This window comes from Hemitrygon akajei, chromosome 32 (genome assembly GCF_048418815.1).
Source record: "Hemitrygon akajei chromosome 32, sHemAka1.3, whole genome shotgun sequence".
Classification (NCBI taxonomy): Eukaryota; Metazoa; Chordata; class Chondrichthyes; order Myliobatiformes; family Dasyatidae; genus Hemitrygon; species Hemitrygon akajei.
In genome coordinates, this window is record NC_133155.1 from 1,447,925 (window position 1) to 1,465,359 (window position 17,435).

The 17,435-nt window shown below is 42.6% G+C and overlaps 1 protein-coding gene across 1 annotated transcript in view; it reads left to right on the forward strand.

The window, feature by feature from the left end:
• Positions 1-17,435, forward strand: part of LOC140719621 (phosphatase and actin regulator 4-like) — a 290,097-nt gene that overhangs the window by 309 nt on the left and 272,353 nt on the right. The gene's annotated exons all lie outside the window — the stretch shown is intronic.

The following is a 17,435-nucleotide window of genomic DNA, read 5'->3' on the forward strand; positions in this document are numbered from 1 at the left end:
TCGTGGACTTTGTTTTGTGTATGCAATAAATAAGATGGAAAGGTTATGGGCGCTCAAAGCATTTTTTTTTCTTTCTCGTTTATAGCAGAAAGGTTAGGCTAGAGGACAGATCCCCAGATCAAACAACTCTCCTCCCAACACTCACCACTTCACATATTAGACTTCTTCATCTCTGTAGTGTCCTCCACTGCTACAACCCATTGAAACACATAAAATACTACCTGGCCTGCTGAGTACATCCAGCATTTTGAATGGGTTACTCTGGATTTCTAACATCTGCAGAATTGCTTGTGTTTATGACCAATTGAGATCTGGCAGCTGTTCATATTGTGCTGTCCCTTTAAACCAGGGGATCTCAACCCGGGCGTCTCCAGACCCTTTGATTAATGGTAAGGGTCCATGGCATAAAATAGGTTGGCAAGCCCTGCTTTAAACCTTGAAACAAGTTACTTGGCATATTACCAGGACAATCTACATTGCCTCTGTAACAGTGCCAAAGCTCATCTGTGTCTGAAAATCTTATCTGTGCGTTGTTACTTTTGGACATGAATAACCTACCACTCCCCTGGGCACTCTCTTGGCTTTCACCAAGTATAAATCTAAGATCGATTGAGCCCCATTTACCCATCTCTCTCTGTACTTCACTCTGATTCATCAAGGACATCTTCATTAAATATTGCCTCGAGAAAGGTGACATCCATCGCCAAGGACCAGCACTATCTGGGACTGGTCCTCTTCTCATTGCTACCAAGGGTTAGAGGCATAAAAACCTAAAGACCCACACTCAACAATTCCAAAACAGCTTCTCCCCCTCTACCTTCAGACTTCTGAATGGTCCATAAACCGATGATCATTATTCCTTTGTTTTGCATTATTTAATTTGAAATTAGTAATTACAACCTTTGTTCCTTAAGGTTGTTATAGCTGGGGGTGGCAATGGGGACATTACTCTGAGTGAAGAAGTTCCCACTCATGTTCTCTTTAAACATTTCACCTTTCACCTTTAACTCATGACTTCTAGTTTGTTTCTCACCCAGCCTTATTGGAAAAAGCCTGCTTGCATTTACCCTATCTATGCCCCTCATAATTTTGTCAACCTTTATCAAGTCTCCTCTCAATCTTCTGTGCTCTAAGGAATAAAGTTCTAACGTATTCAACCTTTTCCTAAAACTTGGGTCCTCATCTCCCTGCAACATCCTTGAAAATTTTCTCTACATTCTTTCAGTCTTATTGACATGTTTCCTGTAGGTAAGTGACCAGAACTGCACACAGTACTCCAAGTTATGCCTCACTAATGTCTGATACAATTTCAACATAACAGGAGTTATTGAATCCTTAAAAGTGAATCTGCATGAGTCTAGAGTGGAAATCCATTTTTATTGAAGCAAGACAGATTACATAAAACATTTCTGAATAAGAAAGCACAACAGTGACACCTAATGTTTCATTCACTGATTTAATTATATTTGTGATCAATACAAATTCTACAGTAATTTCCCATACCTTATAGTATAACTTGGATTTGTTATCATTGTCACATGTATTCAGGAACAGTGAAAAACATATCTTGTATACCAATTATAAAGATCAATTCACTATTGTAGTGCATTGAGGTGGTGCAATATGAAACAACAGCAGAATGCACAATAAGATACTACAATTACTGAGAAAGTGTAGTGCAGGTACACAACAAGTTGGGTTGCAAAGTTACATTGCTGTTGATTATTTTATCATAGCAAGTGTTGCATATTTAATATTTCATTTACATTTGCTCAAAGCTGTAAATATATTGTTTGATTAAGCATTTAAATAATTCATTATGGATTATACTGTATGTGAATGGCATACGGCATCATGCCACCATGTCATACATGGGCGCCTCACTTAAAGTAAAAACAAAACTACTTACATGCATCTCCTGGCTCCCTTGTTTTTCTTTCAATTAGTTTTTATGTTTTGGAATAATAAAGCATACAGAAACAGAGGCATTGAGGATGAGATTGGAAAGCTCAAACCTAACAAGGGTAAAATAGTGTTAAATGAAAATGCCACACCCAAGTTTTGCAACGCCTATTCAGTTCATTTCACCATCCATGATAAAGTAACTGGGGCTTAAATCTACAGTCTTCCCACTCAGAGGAAAGAATGTCATCTGCTGAGCTGTCGCTGGCAGAAGTGGTATGACTGATTGCTTCTAACAATTATTTTGATGAACAATAAGCTTTTATTTTGACCACACCTAGATGTAAATAAGATTGAAAGAATGCTGAGAAGACTTACAAGGATGTTGTCGGGACTTGAGGACCTGAGTTATAGGGAAAAGTTGAGTAGGTTAGGATATTATTCCCTAGAATGGAGAAGATTGAGAGGAGATTTGATAGAGATATACAAAATTATATTGGGTATAGATAGGGTAAATGCTAGCAAGCTTTTTCCACTGAGATTGCATGAGACTAGGTCTAGAGATCATCAAGTCAAGTCAACTTTTATTGTCATTTTGACCAAAACTGCTGGTACAGTGCATAGTAAAAATGAGACAATGTTTTTCAGGACCATGGTGTTACATGACACAGTACAAAAAACTAGACTGAACTACGTAATAAAAAACAAACACAGAGAAAGCTACACTAGACTACAGACCTACACTGGACTGCATAAAGTGCACAAAAACAGTGCAGGCATTACAATAAATAATAAACAGGACAATAGGGCACGGTGTCAGTCCAGGCTTCGGGTATTGAGGAGTCTGATAGCTTGGGGGAAGAAACTGTTACATAGTCTGGTCGTGAGAGCCCGATGAACTGCCAGTGCAAGTGGTGGATCTGGGGTCAACGTCAACTTCTAAGAGAAATTTGGATAGTTACTTGGATGGGATGGGTATGGAAGGCTATGGTCTGGGTGCAGATCAACAGGACTAGGCAGATTACAGGTTCGGTATGGACTAGATGGGCTAAAGGACCTGTTTCTCTGCTGTAGTGTTCTATGATTCTATGACACTGAATTGCATTTGCCTTCCTTACTATCAACTCAACTTGCAAGTTAACCTTTAGAGAATCCAGCATGAGGACTCCTAAGTCCCTTTGCTCTACCCGTTTCTGAATTCACTCCCCTTACAGAAAATAGTACTTGTCTTTATTCCATCTATATGGCCAGACTGTAATTGTTTTCTTAGAACCATAGAAATATGGATCACTACAGCACAGAAATAAACCCTTCAGCCCATCGATTTTGTGCCTGCTTGGTCTTCTGTGTAATCTTATCTACTGGACCTGGAGCTTAGTACTTCGTACTGCTTTCATTCATGTACATATCCAAACTTCTCTTAAGTGTTACATTTGAACTCACATCTCCAACTTCTGCCGGCAACTTGTTCCACACTTGCACCACTTCTAAGTTCCCCCTTCAGTTCCTCTTAAATACTTCATATTTCGTCCTACACCTACAGTATGATCCCTGGTTCTAGTCTCACCCAACCTGAGAGGATAATGCCTAAAAGCATTTACCCTATCTACACCGCTCATAATTTTCTGTAAAGCACTGAAAGGTTTCACTGCTAATGTAATAGCCTCTCTGTAATGTTTGTTTGGGCCAGAGGCTGTCTTCCCGTAGATTAAGCTGCTAGCCGAACCTGAGGGTTACAATTGTAAGCCTCTTTCAGATCTCTCCTGATTCGCTAGTGAATAAAGTCCTAACCTAGTCAATCTTTCCCTATAACTTAGTTCCTCAAGTTCCAGCAACATCTTGTAAAATAAAATTGAAAGAGTGCCGAGAAAAAGAGTGCATCTGCACTCTTTCAATCTTATTAATGGCTTTTCTGTAACCAGACCTACACAAAATATTCCAAATTTAGCTTCACTAATGTTGTGTACAATTTCAACAAAACATTTCAACACCTTTACTCAATGCCTTAATCGGCTTGCTGTGCATTACTGGTGTTTACCTACAGTGAGAACAGCTTTCCAGTTTCATGGCCTTTCTAAGATTAATGTGTGAGCATGTAAAATGGCACGGAAGATATCTGCTCCACCTAGCTGCCCAACATTCAATGGTGAAAGTATTGTGACCAAGCAAATCTTCTATATATATTATATGATATTCCACAATATTTGAACGTTCCCAAGCTCATCATAGGAAGACATTTCTGATGTCCACATGCACAACTCCAATTGAAGAGAGAAACTTTGAAGTGACAAAGTGGTTAAAAGGAAGAACAGTTTTCTGCTTTAGTTGAAACATTTTAAAAGTTCAGATGTTCAATCTGGTCAGAGGTAGAATCTGAAAGTGCTAAACTCATTTGTGGTAGTTCACAATAATACACCGGGAATCAAGGTCAGGAACATCTCAGTTTGAGTCCATAGCATTCTTAAATGCAGGCAGAGGTCATGGTCCATGTCAGTACCAATGATGTGGGTGGGCAGGGTGACAAGGTCCTGCAGAGTGAGCTTAGAAATTTAGATGCTAAGTTAAAGGAGAGGACCCCCAGATTTGTGATCTCAGGATTCCTACCTGAGACACATGCCAGTGAGGCCAAAAATAAAAAGATCATACAGTTTAACATGTGACTAAGGAGTTGATGCAGGAGGGAGAGCTTCATCTTTTTGGTTGACTAGGCCATCTTCAAGGGAAAGTGGGACCTGTGCAGACAGGACGGTTTGTACCTGAACTGGAAGGGGACTAATATCGTAACAGAAAGGTTTGCTACTGCAGCACAAGGGGGTTTAAACTAGGGTTGCAAGGGGTTGGGAGCCAAAGTGCCAGAACAGATAGTAGAGTGATTACAAAGGAAACTGTTAAGCCTGCATACAAAGTCAGAAATCAAAAGGTTGAGCATGATGGGACTAATGTTCTGAGCTGCATATATTTTAATGCAAGGAGTATTGTAGGAAAGGCAGATGAGCTTAGGACATGGATTAGCACGAGGAATTAAGACATTGTAGCCATTAGTGAAGATGCAGGAGGGGAAGGACTGGCAGCTAAATGTTCTGGGCTTCCGTTGTTTTAGAGGTAACACAGCAGAAGGGATTAAAGTGAGAAGGGTGGCATTATAGTCAGGGAAAATGTCACGGCAGTGCTCAGACAGGACATATGAGTGAGGCCATATGAGTAGAACTAAGGAATAAGAAAGGGTTGACCACATTAATAGGATTATATTATCGACCACCCATTAGTCCACAGGATCTAGAGGAGCAGATTTGTAGAAAGATCACAGACTGTTCCAAGAAATAGAAGGTTATGATAGTAGGTCATTTTTACTTTCCACATATTGACTGGGACTCCCATATTGTAAAAGGACTAGATGGGATAGAGTTTCTCAAATGTATTCAGGAAAATTTCCTTAATCAGCACATGGAAGTCCGAGCGAGAGAGAGAGTGTGATGCTAGATCTCCTATTAGGGAATGAGATTGGGCAGGTAACTGAAGTTTGGGTAGGGGTACACTTTATATCTAGTGATCATAATGCTATTAGTTTCAAGGTAATTATGGGAAAGGATAGGTTAAGATTGGAAAGATTCTAAATTGGCAAGAGGTAAGTTTCAGTGGTATTAGAAAGGATCTGGAAACCATAGAAAGGGTGCAGAGGAGATTTACAAGGATGTTGCCTGGATTGGGGAGCATGGCTTATGAGAATAGGTTGAGTGAACTCGGCTTTTTCTCCATGGAATAACAGGGGATGAGAGGTGACCTGATAGAGTTGTATAAGATGATGAGAGGCATTGATCGTGTGGATAGTCAGAGGCTTTTTCCCAGAGCTGAAATAGCTAGCACAAGAGGGCATATTTTTAAGGTGCTTGGAAGTAGGTGCAGAGGAGTTGTCAGAGGTAAGTTTTTTACGCAGAGAGTGGTGAGTGTGTGGAATGGGCTGCCAGTGGTGGTGGTGGAGGTGGAAACAAAAGAGTCTTTTAAGAGACTCTGGATGGATACATGGAGCTTAGAAAAGTAGAGGGCTATGGGTAAGCCTAGGTAGCACTAAGGTAAGGACATGTTTGGCACAACTTTGTGGGCCGTAGGGCCTGGATTATGCTGTAGGTTTTCTATGTTTCTACATTTCTATGTCTTCATACAGACAGCCACGAAACAAAGAAAACCATGGAACCTGTTCAAAGAAAGTGTAGATTGGGATATGTTTTCTGGTAAAGGTGTACTTGGAAAGCAGGAGGGAGGCCTTCAATCATGAAATTTTGAGCATACAGAGTTGGTATGTTCCTGTCAGAATAAAAAGTGAGGACAGCAAATTTAGGGAACCATTTTTTGAGAGATATAGAGGCTCTGGTTAATAAAAAGGAGTTGCACAGCTGGCATAGACAGACAGGAACAAATGAGGAACTCGCTAAGTGTAAGAAATGCAAGAGAACACTTAAGAAGGAAATCAGAACTAAAAGGAGGCATGAGGTTACTCTAGCAAACAGGGGTAAGGAGAATCCAGGGGCTTATGCAGATATATTAAGAGTAAAAAGATACCAAGGGACAAAATTGGTCCTCTGGAAGATCACAATGGCAATCTATGCATGGAACCAAAAGAGATGGGGGAGATAATAAGTGGATTTTTTTCTATCCATATTTACTTGGGGGGCACAGAGTTTATAGATGGGAGACAATGAAGGCAGCAAAGTCATGGATGTTGTACAGATTGCAGAGCAGGAGATGTTTGTTGGCTCGAGGTAAATTTTGGTGGATAAATCTCCAGGACAGACAAGATGTTCCCTTGGGCCCTATGGGATGCTCACGCAGAATCCGCAGGGGCCCTAGCAGAGATATTTAAATCATCCTTAGCCGCATGTGAATTGTCAGTGGATTGGAGAATAGCTAATGTTGTTACATTGTTTAAAAAAAGGTTCTAAGAATAGGCCAGGATATTATAGGCTGGTGAATCTGACATCAGCAGTAAGTTATTAGGAGGTATTCTAAGAGACAGGATATATAAGTTTTTGGGTAGACAGGGACTAGTTAGGAATAGTTAACATGGCTTTATGCATGGTGGGACAATCAGGCTCGTAAAGCATGACCTGCACTTGACAAAGCTATGCTGTACAATACTGTAATGTTCTATGGCCCATGTATTATTACAGTTCATTATTTTTAATTTGATTACTGTGCAGAGTAATTGGTAGCAGAAGATGAGGCAGAGTTGGTGTCACTTTAGCTTTGGATCAGAGAGTAATGGTTTCAAGTCCCACACCAGAGCTTGAGTTCATGAAATCCAGGATGATGTTCCAGAACAGAAATAAGGGAATTATTTGAAGTACCGTCATTCCAATGTAATCTTATAGGAACATAGAAAATAAGGAGAGAGAAAAAAACACATGTCCTCTTATCCTCTTTTCTTTTTCAATGAGATCATGACAAAATTAATGTCACTTTCCAACCATTTCCCCAATCTATCTTTGATTCCAAAATCTATCAATCTTTGTACAAATTTTTCACTGACTATGCATCTACACATCTCCATCTAATAGAATTCCAACAAAGGGAATTGCTATTTGTTACAAACTAGTACCATGATATAAATTACAGATATTTCAGAATACAATGCTTATATATAGAATGATACATCTTGTGTAGCACTCAAACATATCATCAGTGAAGTAGGTATTTCAGGTCTTTCAACATCAGACACCTTCGCCGAGGCAACCCAGCTGGGGGTGATCAGACCTCGACTTGTGTCTGTGTAGCATTCTGCACAGATCACTCCTCCTGATCCACAACCAACTCGAGGCTCGCTCTGCTGCCTCTGTGGTGTTCCTGGTGACTTTCCTTTTCTGGGCTCATCCCGCCCAGCCAGCTGTAGGTTTGGCAGAGGGATTGAACAGCAAAGCCTCTGCAGCCCACCTCTATGGGCATACAGTGTGCCCACCACCCCTTGCTGCAGCACACCTTCCCCACGTCTTGGTACATTGTCTTTTTCCTTTCATGGGCCTCCTCTATCTAGGGAACAGTCAACTCCAACATGACTACCTGACTAGATAAACTCTGACAACAGCACTATGTCTGACCTAAGCGTTGTCAAGAAGATGGGCTCAGGGAGTCTGAGCTATTTCCCTAAGTTGACTCTCAATTGCCATTCTCCTTGGATTGGGTTTGAGCCTCCTCCCTGCCTTGATAAAAACAATTGCTTGCTTTGCTAGGCTATGGTGTTTGGCCTGGGTGATGGCTGGGCACTATGTGTCAGCCACTGTCTTCAGCACCAGTTCATGCAGCCAATGATAATGCCCCTCCCCCAGGGCTTTTGGGCAGCAGCTAAGGATGTGCTTTAACATCCCCTTCCCTCAGTACAGGGAGCACGCTGGTTTTTCGGCCTTGTCTCAGCAGTAGAAGTTCACTGGGCTTGGCAAGACGTCATAGGCCAACTGGATCAGAAACTTGATGCAGTAGGGTACAGTTCACCAAATTTCCCCGCATGAGATATTGTGCTCTATTATCTGGTTCCATCTTGTCCACTTGCCTTGACATCTCTCTATCCTGAAGTTGTGCCCTCTTGTCCTAGACTTCCCTATCGTGGGAAGCAACATTCCAGATCTACTCTGTACAGGCCTTTCAACATTCGAAAACTTTTAATGAGATCCCCCACATCCTTCTAAATTCCAGCGAGTACAGACCCATCAAACGTTCCTTGTATGACAACCTTCTCATTCCTGAAATCATGCTTGTTAACCTCCTCTGGACTGTCTCCATTGCCAGCACATCTTTTCTAAGATGAGGGGCCTAGAAATGTTCACAATACTCAAGGTGAGGCCTCACTGGTGCATTATAAAGCCTTAACATCACATCTTTGCTCTTGTATTCTAGACCTCTTGAAATGAATGCTAAATTTGCATTTGCCTTCCTCACCATCAACTCTACCTGCAAGTTGACTTTTAGGATGTTCTGCACAAAGACTCCCAAGTCTCTTTGCATCTCAGATTTTTGGATTTTCTCCCCATTTAGAAAATAGTCTGCACATTTATTTCTACTACCAAAGTGCATGACCAAGCACTTTCCAATATTGTATTTGTCACTTTCTTGCCCATTCTTCTAAACTATCTAAGTCCTTCTACAGCCTACCTGTTTCCTCAACACTACCTGCCCCTCCACCAATCTTCATATCATCTGCAAATTTGGTAACAAAGCCATCTATTCCATCATCTAAATCATTGATATACTGCATAAAAAGAAGCAGTCCCAACAGCGAACCCTGCAGAACACCAGTAGTGACTGACAGCCAAACAGAAAAGGGTCCATTTATTCACACACACAGCATCCTACCAATCAGCCAATGTTCTAACCATGCCAGTAACCTTCCTGAAATGCCATGGGCTCTTAACTTGGTAAGCAGCTTCATGTGTGGCACCTTGTCAAAGTCCTTCTTAAAGTCCAAGTATACAGCATTCACTACATTCCCTTTATCTATCCTACTTGTAAACTCCTCAAACAACTCCAACAGGTTCATCAAGGTTTTCCCTGAAGGAAACCATGCTGACTTTGTCCTTTCTTGTCCTGTTCTCCAAGTGCTCCATAACCTCATCCTTAAATATTGACTCCAACATCTTCCCAACCACTGAGGTCAGGCTAATTGGTTTATAATTTCCTTTTGCTGTCTTCCTCCTTTCTTAAGGAATGGAGTGATATTTGCGATTTTCCAGTCCTCTTGCACCATGCCAGAGTCCATAATCTCTACTGCCTCCATAATCTTTATTGCTACCTCTGTGAGAACCCTAGGGTGCAGTTTATCCGTTCTGGGTGACTTATGTACCCTTAGGTCTTTTAGCTTTTTGAGCACCTTCTCCCTTGTAATAGTAACTGTACTCACTTCTCTTCCCTCACAGCCTTCAACATCTGGCCACTGCTAGTGTCTTCCACAATGAAGACTTAAGCAAAGTACTCACTTAGTTCATCTGCCACTTCCTTGTCCCATGTTATTATGTTTCCAGCTTCATTTTCTAGATAGATAGATAGATAGATAGATAGATAGATACTTTATTCATCCCCATGGGGAAATTCAACTTTTTTTCCAATGTCCCATACACTTGTTGTAGCAGAACTAATTACATACAATACTTAACTCAGTAAAAAAAAATATGATATGCATCTAAATCACCATCTCAAAAAGCATTAATAATAGCTTTTAAAAAGTTCTTAAGTCCTGGTGGTAGAATTGTAAAGCCTAAAGGCATTGGGGAGTATTGACCTCTTCATCCTGTCTGAGGAGCATTGCATCGATAGTAACCTGTCGCTGAAACTGCTTCTCTGTCTCTGGATGGTGCTATGTAGAGGATGTTCAGAGTTATCCATAATTGACCGTAGCCTACTCAGCGCCCTTCGCTCAGCTACCGATGTTAAACCCTCCAGTACTTTGCCCACGACAGAGCCCGCCTTCCTTACCAGCTTATTAAGACGTGAGGCGTCCCTCTTCTTAATGCTTCCTCCCCAACACGCCACCACAAAGAAGAGGGCGCTCTCCACAACTGACCTATAGAACATCTTCAGCATCTCACTACAGACATTGAATGACGCCAACCTTCTTAGGAAGTACAGTCGACTCTGTGCCATCCTGCACAAGGCATCTGAGTTGGCAGTCCAGTCTAGCTTCTCGTCTAACTGAACTCCCAGATACTTGTAGGTCTTAACCTGCTCCACACATTCTCCATTAATGATCACTGGCTCCATATGAGGCCTAGATCTCCTAAAGTCCACCACCAACTCCTTGGTCTTGGTGATATTGAGACACAGGTAGTTTGAGTTGCACCATATCACAAAGTCATATATCCACTCTCATCTTTCTTTTATTTTTTACATACTTGAAAAATCTTTTACTATCATTGTTTGCTATCTTACTTTCATATTTCATCATTTCCCTCCTAATGATTCTTTTAGTTGCAATCTGTGGGTTTTAAAAAGCTTCCCAATCCTTTATCTTCCCTCTAATTTTTGCTTTGTTGTATGCCCTCTCTTTTGTTTTTACGTTAGCTTTGACTTCCCTTGTCAGCCACGGTTATACTAATTTTTCATTTGAGTATTTCTTCATTTTGGAATACATCTACCCTGCACATTCCTTATTTTACCAAGAAAATGATGCCATTGCTGCTCTGCTGTCATCCCTGGCAGTATCTCCTTCCAGTTTCTTTGACCAACTCCTCTCTCATATCACTGTAATTTCTTCTACTCCATAGAGATACTGCTATATCAGACTTTACTTTCACGACTTTGTATAAAATTTCAAGTTGAACTCAGTAATATTGTAATTACTGCCTCCTAAGGGTTCCTTTACGTTAAGCTCTCTATTCACCTTCGGGTCATTACATAACACCCAATCTAGTATAGCTGATCCCCTAGCAGGCTCAGTGACAAACTGCTCTAAAAAGCCATCTTGTAGGCATTCAACAAACTCACTCTCTTGAGATCCATTACCAAACTGACTTTCCCAATTGAGCTGCATGTTGAAATCTCCCATGACTATCATAACATTGCCCTTTTAATATGCCTTTTCTACTTCCCATTGTAATCTGTGGTCCACTTCCCAGCTACTGTTGGGAGGCTTGTATATAACTGCCATCAGGGTTCTTTTACCCTTGCAGTTTCTTAACTCAACCCACAAGGATTCAATATCTTCCGATCCTATGTCACATCTTTCTACTGATATGTTGCCATTCTTTACCAGCAGAGCCATGCCACCCCCTCTGCCTACCTTCCTATCTCCCCGAGACAATGTGTAACCTTAGACATTCAGCTCCCAACTACAACCATTTTCAGCCACGATTCAGTGATGACCGCAACATCATATCTGACCATCTGTAATAATGCAGCAAGATCTTCCACCTTCTTATACCCATGCATTGAGATATAACACTTTGACTACTGCATTTGCTACCTTTTTTGATTCTGCATCCCTAATGCACTGGTACTCACCCTGCTGGCTGCAATTCTGTCCTATCATCTGCCTACCCTTCCTGACAGTCTGACTGCATGCTATCTTTACTTTTTTACTATCTATCCCATCCTGAGTCCCAATCTGCTGCCAAATTAGTTTAAACCCTCCCCAACAGCTCTAACAAACCTGCCCGCAAGAATATTGGTCCTTCTTGGGTTCAGACGTAACCTGATAATCAAGAAAAGACAAGTAGCAGTCATAGTATCAGCAAAATATTCAATTGACAGGTTTTTTTTACGCAGAAGGTGGTAGGTATATGGAACAAGATGCAAACAGAAAGTACAGTACACGGATAGGAATGCTGTTGAGCCACTGAATCACAGTTCCAGCAACCTGGCTTCAATTCTGGCCTTCACATGTCCCTGTGTGCAGTTCGCACAACTTCTCTCTGTGACTCTGTGGTCTCCTCCCAATTAAATAAATCGTAAAATCTTGGGGCCAATGGAGGGAATTTGGGCAGAATAAAATGAATTGGGGTAAGATTAGTGTACTAATAGACGCCTGATCGATTAAAGAGCTGGGCCAAACTGGAAAAGTTGGATACGGACCGAATCATGGCAGCCGGGTTCAGGCCCCAGAGTTGTCCGAGTGAGGAACAACCAATGTTTGGATGATTTACGTGCCAGATCAGATTGAAAGGGTCAGGGTGTCGGAACTGGAGGTGAACGACAGGTCTGTTCTGCCTGGTTCTGCTCCATACGTTTACTCAGCTTCGCAATGAACTGAGGCTGTGGCTTGCTCCAGCTGCAGTGATGTCTGGCTTTGTGCCTTTCGGAAAACTTCAGTTCTGAAGGCTATTGGTTTACTTTTATTGTTTGCATGATTTTTTTCTTTCTCTGCACACTGGGTGTTTGACAGTCTTTTTGTAAAGGGTTCTTTTGAAGTTTAATAAAAAAATAAAAACACAAAATGCTGGCAGAACTCAGCAGGCCAGACAGCATCTATGGGAGGAAGTAGTGACGACGTTTTGGGCCGAAAACTTTCATCAGGAGTGAAGTAATATGGGATGGTCGAGAGGGGATAAGAAGTGGGGGGAGAGATGAAGTAGAGAGCTGGGAAGTGATAGGCTGAAGGGAAATGGGCTAGAGGGAAGGTGGAGAATTATGGGAAATAAAAGAGAAAGAAAGGTAGGGCTGGGGGGAGATTATAGTGAGGGGGGAAAAGAGAGAGAAAGAGAACCACACTAAAATTATAGATAGGGATGGGGTAAGGGGGGGGGGGGGACAAGGGTATCAACGGAGGTCTGTGAGTTGAATGTTCATGCCAGCAGGTAGGAGGCTACTTAGGCAGGAGATGAGGTATCGCTCCATCAACCAGCGCGTGGCCTCATTTTGACGGTAGAGGAGGCCATGGACAGACATCGGAGTGGGAATGGTCTGTGGAATTGAAGTGTGTGGCCACAGGGAGATCCCACCACTGCTGGAGGACTGAGCGCCGGTGTTCGGCGAAACGGTCTCCCAGTCTGCAGCGGGTCTCCCCAATGTATAAATGGCCACATCGGGAGCACCAGATACAGTATATCACCCCAGTTGACTCGCAGGTGAAGTGGTGCCTCACCTGAAAGGACTGTCTGGGGCCTGGGATGGTGGTGAGGGAAGAAGTGTGGGGGCAGGTGTAGCACTTCTTCCATTTTCAGGGATAAGTGCCTCGAGGGAGGTCGGTGGGGAGGGATGGGGAGGATGAATGGACAAGGGAGTCGCGTAGGGAGCGATCCCTGTGGAAAGCCGAGAGTGGGGGGGGGGGAGGGGAAGATGTGTCTGGTGGTGGGATCCCGTAGGAGGTGGCGGAAGTTACGGAGGATTATACGTTGGATCTGTAGGCTGGTAGGGTGATAGGTGAGGACCAGGGGGACTCTATCCCTGGTGGACTGGCGGGGGGATGGGGTGAGGGCAGAGGTGTGTGAAATACGGGAGATGCGATGGAGGGCAGAGTTGATAGTGGACGAAGGGAAGCCCCTTTCTTTAAAAAAGGAAGACATCTCCTTTGTCCTAGAATGAAAGGCCTCATCCTGAGAGCAGATGCGGCGGAGGCGGAGGAATTGAGAGAAAGGGATAGCATTTTTGCAGGAGACAGGGTGGGAGGAGGAATAGTCTAGGTAGCTGTGAGAGTCTGTAGGTTTGTAGTAGACATCGGTGGATAGGCTGTCTCCAGAGATAGAAACAGAAAGATCTAGAAAGGGGATGGAGGTGTCGGAAATAGACCAGGTGAAGTTGGAGGCGAAGTTAATGAAGCCAACGAGCTCAGCATGTGTGCAGGAAGCAGTGCCGATGCAGTCGTCGATATAACGTAAGAAAAGAGGAGGACAGATACCGGTGTAGGCTTGGAACATAGATTGCTCCACATGGCTGACAAAAAGATAGGCGTAGCTAGGACCCATGCGGGTGCCCATGGCTACACCTTTAGTTTGGAGGAAGTGGGAGGAGCCAAAGGAGAAATTGTTAAGGGTGAGGACTAATTCCGCAAGGCGGAGAAGAGTGGTGGTAGAGGGTGACTGGCTGGGTCTGGAATCCAGGAAGAAACAGAGAGCTTGGAGACCTTCCTGGTGGGGGATAGATGTATATAGGGACTGGACGTCCATGGTGAAAATGAGGCGGTGGGGGCCAGGGAACTTGAAATCTTTGAAGAGATGTAAAGCATGGGAAGTATCACAGACATCGGTGGGAAGGGATTGAACAAGGGGAGATAAAACAGCAATTTGATCATAAATCAACTACAATTCACTCTCATTTGCACCTTAGTTATAGGTTTACAATTCTCTTAATTCAAGTAAAATTGTTTTTGCCTCAGTTATGTTTTCTCCACCTTCCCCTAGCCCCTTTCCCTTCAGCCTATCACTTCCCAGCTCTCTACTTCATCCCTCCCCCCACTTCTTATCCCCCTTCGACCATCCCATGTTACTTCACTCCTGATGAAGGGTTTCGGGCCGAAACGTCGTCACTACTTCCTCCCATAGATGCTGTCTGGCCTGCTGAGTTCTGCCAGCATTTTGTGTTTTTATTTTTTTTTTTTATTTCCAGCATCTGCAGATTCACTCCTGTTGTCTTTTGGAGTTTCCTTGTTTTGTGACTGCCTGTAAGGAGACAAATCTCAAGGTTGTATAAAGTATACTATTATAATAAATGTACTTTGATCTTTGATGGTTGCCATGAACTTGAATGGCCAAAGGGCCTGTTTCCATGTTTATGAATCTATGACACCATCAGCCATAAACAGTGGAGCATGTATGATTCTTATGTTTGAAAAGATAGAAGTATTTACAGAGTTTAAGTCAATTTCCCTCAGAAAACAAATGTTTTATGACCTGAAAATTTATCTCAATTAATTGAAGTCAATGCTACTCTTATGAAATTTGTTTGTCTTGATCATAAGTCAATTACAATTCACTCTCATTTGCACCTTAGTTATAGGTTTACAATTCTCTTCTTAATTCAAGTAAAATTGTTTTTGCTGCAGTTATGTTTTCTTAATGTCCACCAGATGGAACACTGATCCTGAAAGCAAACTCTGCAAATATTCAACTTGACAGTAGGTGGCATTGCTCTCTTTCTTATGGTGTCGCTCAGGTTAATGATGTCTTGCTTCCAAGTCAAGTCACTTTTATTGTCATTTCGACCATAACTGCTGGTACAGTACATAGTAAAAATGAGACAACATTTTTTCAGGACCATGGTGTTACATGACACAGTACAAAACTGTGTCATGTAAGCAACAACACGGAAAAAAGCTACGCTAGACTACAGACCCTCCGAGGACTGCATAAAGTGCACAAAACAGTGCAGGCATTACAATAAATAATAAACAATAGGGCAGTAAGGTGTCAGTCCAGGCTCTGGGTATTGAGGAATCTGATAGTTTGGAGGGAAGAAACTGTTACATGGTCTGGTCCTGTGAGCCCAAATGCTTCGGTGCCTTTTCCCAGACGGCGGGAGGGAGAAGAGTTTGTATGGGGGGCTGCGTGGGGTCCTTCATAATGCTGTTTGCTTTGTGGATGCAGCGTGTACTGTAAATGTCCGTAATGGCAGGAAGAGAGACCCCCGATGATCTTCTCAGCTGACCTCACTATCCGCTGCAGGGTCTTGCGATCTGAGATGGTGCAATTTCCAAACCAGGCAGTGATGCAGCAGCTCAGGATGCTCTCAATACAACCCCTTCAATTCCAGTTGATTTGTGTATTCTACCCACCTGGTCGTTGCATGTAGTGATGGAGTTGTGCCTGTTTCAAGAGTCTGATACGAGATATGTGACCTGCTCACAGGTGGCAGCCAAGTGTAATCAGAGTCAGAATACTGGATTGCTTATGTCAGTGGATTTGAAATGTTTTGTGGACAGTTTTGGTGTTACATCTCACGTACTTTGAGGTGCCCAGTGTAGATAGCCCATGTTTCAGAAGTGTCTTAGATAGTTTCTAAAGTATCTGAGACTGAGGACAGTTTGCTTCCATTACAGCTCTGCAGTTTCCAAGGTGACCAATGAGGCCAATCATGACTCCCAGAGTCTGCAACAAGTGGGGATGGAGGTCATTGTTGAGGCAAACAGGTGCTTATGCTTTGCTTTTCAGATAGGCAAGCAGTTAAAATAATGGGCCTTACACTCACCATCTACAAATCAAAGTTCCTCACTAACCTGCACCTGGTGCAGGGTTAGTGGCAGGGCAGTATGTTCCTTCTGCTGCGTCAGGGCTCCCTGACACGAATGCTTCTCCCCTTTGAGCAATCATGGACCAGTGATGCCCAACTGGTGACCCAGATGTTGCAGCTTTTCAAGAATGCTTCCAGAATCTTCTTGCCTGACTTCTTCTGTCCATTTACTAATCTCTTCCCATGACAGAACTCAATATACAGTAGACTATCTGTTTCACGTATTTGGTGTTGGGTAGGCAACCAACTTTGTCTGCTTAATGGAATTGACTGAACATAATTATGGCCACAATGCTGAGAACTTTGGCCCAGAGTTAGATGTCAGTTTGTTTGTTCTGCCAATGAATTTGGAGGACTTTACAGGATAACATAACTGATACTGCATTTCTCCAGTGCTTTGACTACTAAAGTTAACCCAAATTTCAGAAGCATTTGGAGGGCAGGGATCATTGGTATCAAGTAGTCCATCCACTTTGTTCCAGGTCCTTAACTTCAAACAGCTAATGGTAGAGCCAATAATTAATGTCATCATTGATATCTGCCTTCAGTGACACATAGTTCTCGTAAATTGGGAATTTGTCCATGGTCTCACGGGCCTTTAGTATTGTATTAATATTGTACAGTGGGTGCAGGTTAGTAAAGGATGTTTGGTTTGTTGTTGGTGAGTGTAAGGCTTATTATTTTCAATGCTTCAGTGCACAAGCCAAGGATGTCTTTAAGTTTGGCGTCGGAATGACATACATACAAACACTGTGTGCAGCCATCAGTAACTCAACCGCTAAGGTTGGCTGATCTTGCTTCTGGAATGAAGGCAATGTAACTGGAACAGTTTCCCATGAGTCCTGTCAATTGGCTCTACATCAGCAGGAAGCTTGTTAAAAATTGCAGCTTTCTGG